Consider the following 3,444-nt stretch of genomic DNA (forward strand, 5'->3'; position numbering starts at 1 on the left):
CAAACATAAGCAAAGATGTCTGCAAATCTCTCTCTCCTCTGACTGTTCTTTACATTATTGTTTCAATATTACTTCCAGTGATTTACTTAAATGCATGTATCTCAATGTGATGTGCTCTCTTCTTATTCAACACTTGTGCACAGTTTTGCTTCCAATATATATCCTGATATATAAATAATAAGCTGAATCATAGGTAAAGACTTAGAACAAGACAATGAGAATTAGTAAGGTCTAGCTATATATGCAGGAAAGGAGAGAAGACAACTATAATATCTACAAAGTTAATGAACATTCAGAAAGCAGTGAGCATATTAAAGCACAATGGAGAAGGATGAGAAAGCTAATGGAAAGAATTGATGGGGGCTACATTTGATAGTGTTCTTATTAACTGGAGAATTTTAGATCTTGCTAATTAATTTATCCTGTAGATGTGCATAGATCAGGATATATGGCAATTCCCCACAAAATTTTGCTTTGAGACTTAATAAGGTATTTTAACTTAGTGTCTAAACCAGTAATATTCATCATATTGATGAATACCTTATTGATGTCATGTTGAATACCTTACATGTGTGCTCCCAAGTGGCAGATCACCTTAGAGTATTTCTCCAATTTTACTATAACAAAAATATTCTTGATTAGCTGAAAGTTATTTTGTGCCTTTATTAGATAGTTATTCAGAAAGTAGATTAGCAGATATTGAAATATAAGATTTAAAGAAGGAGATAAACATGGTGGCACAGACATGCAATCCCAGCACTCAAGTAGCAGAGTCATGAAAATCAACATTCCAAGTCAGTCTTACTTAGTAAGTCCTGAACCAAAAAAGGAAAAAAAAAAGGAAAGAAGGGCAGTGCCAGGCAGGGCAGAAAGAAAGAAAAGAATAAAAAGAGAGAGAAAAGGAAAATACAGAAAGAAGATAGAGAAGATATGAACAATTGTAAGGTTTAGTATTCTACTTATTGTCAAAATGTTCAAAGCTTGACCACTGAACATTCTACTTTCTTAGTAACAAATATCACACAGCAGCTCCAGCTTCTGATCAATTTTCCTTCAACATAGGATATCTTTGTTTTTCAGTAATAATTTTCAATTTGATGAAAATGACACTTTATTTGATTATAAGAGAAATTAAAAGTATTTCCTTACATTTATTAATTGTATTAAATTACATTTCAACACAGGAATTATTTGTGTAACTTGACCACTTTTCTATCTATATTCATTTGTTTTTATACTATCCATATATTTATTTGGTTTTCATTTGATTTAATTGATAGTATTAAGTATTTTAATGATAGCATCAAAATTTAAGAAAATGATATGATTGCAATTTTATTAATATTTAGACCAAATTTGTTTTCTTTAAATAATCTCCTTTTACAGACATGAACAATATTAAAAGGTCATATGTTTCTTTGTTCTTAGTGCTTTTGTACAATCAATAGAGTCATCTGATTTCAAATATAAACTCTCTGCAAAGTACTTTGCATTCACATTGCAGCGCATGTACAGAATTTAAAATAGATTTTTGATACGAGGTTTAAGTATGTAGCCTAGGTTGATCTGGGGCTTGCAAAGATCAGACAGCCTTCAGACTCAGAATCCTCCTGCTTACCTTTCAAATGATAGGATTACAGTTGCGTGCTACCTCAACTGGGTTATTCATCTTCCTTACATTTGTTGTACAATCTTGAAAGACTTTTGCTTTAAATTTCATGGCTTTCACAGTTTTAAAAATGTTGCTTTTGTCTATTTTTCTAGGTAGTTCTTCATGCAATGTGTATTTATAAAGGACTCTTCCTACCATAAGAGAAACAGAAATACACACACACACACACACACACACACACACCAATGCACCTGAATCTGATGCTAGGCACTTTTCCCTATTCCTTTGAGATCCACTTGACTTTAATAATAGTACTCCTTAATAATCATTTTTTAAATAATTAAAATTAAATTACTTGTTTCCAAGTGCCATGGCATGTACCTGTAGTTCCAGCTACTCTGGAAATTATGGAAGGATTTTGACAACATAAAAATGTACACATTATGCTAATCATTACATTTACTTAATGTTATTTGTAACTGGTAAATATTTAGGATGATATATAATATCACAAATTTGTGTATATACATACATGCATATATGTGTATACATACATACGGATATATATACCTGTATATATAAACATATCTGGAGTCAAACCAACAATTTTCTTTCAAAATAATTGTTTGCATTTTTATTCCTAAAAATGAAAGAATATTATATGAATATCTCAAATTATGTTAGATCTAAAATCATAATGATATAAAAATCATAATCATCAAGAGACTGAACTAAATAGAGGGAAAGAAATAGCTTCTATATAGCTAAGATAAAAGCAGATTTTGAAGATTTGTTCAACCCTGTAATGACTCATTCTATGCTGTACTGAGAACATAGGAACATTTTAGTAAATATTGATTGATTGATTCACTGATTGCAAAACAAATTTGAGGGCATTTAAAATATGAGTGATTTGCCTGAGCTGTACAAATAATATTACACAGAACTATTTCCTCATAATTTTTATGGCACACAAGTGTTCAATATGTTTGACTTAGCTATCAATAGATATTTATTGCTTACTAGCAGAAATCTCAATGATTTTGTAATCAAATAAGAGAAATGTACAATAGACATTCAACTATTAAAAAAATAAGAATTCAAAAAAAGATGTTTGCGAATGACACATGTCTGGTGAATCATTCCTATGTAAATGAGAAGACTTATCTGATATCAATAGTTTTAGGTGGCATTTTTTAATACATGAAACTAAAATAGTTAAAATATGATATTTTAAATTAAAAAACTACCTAGTTTTCAAGTTTGAGGTTTTAACTCAGTGGCAAAGTGATTTTTCCAGTGTGCATGGGGCCCTAGGTTCTATCCCCATCACTGAAAGAGAAAAAAAAATTCTATTTTGAAGCAAGAAGCTTGTTTGTTGCCAGTAGTATCAACGTAAGTGTTTTTCAAGTGCTAGAACAAGATAAAAAGCTTAACATCTCAATTTCATTGTTACATTTCCTATTTTATTCTGGATGTCTATGAATTCTTTGTTCCACTAAATCTCATTCCAATAACCTTAAGGAGAAAATCCAATTTAGTATCTAGAGATTAATATTCATATCTCTCTGTAATAATGCTTTTATCATGTATTTATTATGAAGGGGTTAAACTAGTTCCCCATATGCAGAAAATAAACACATATTTCTCTGATAAAATACCAAGAAAATGAAAACAAATAGGTGGATTTATGGATATGTACCTAAAAATCACTAAAGGATAGATGATTTTGTTTACAAAGCTGCCTTAATAACCAGAAGAGATCTCTGCCAAATTCTTTTGATCATATCCATTGATGTCAGTAATAAAGAGAGTCACAATTCTTCGTTCAA

Source organism: Dipodomys spectabilis, unplaced genomic scaffold (assembly GCF_019054845.1).
Source record: "Dipodomys spectabilis isolate Male_0828 unplaced genomic scaffold, ASM1905484v1 ptg000081l, whole genome shotgun sequence".
Classification (NCBI taxonomy): Eukaryota; Metazoa; Chordata; class Mammalia; order Rodentia; family Heteromyidae; genus Dipodomys; species Dipodomys spectabilis.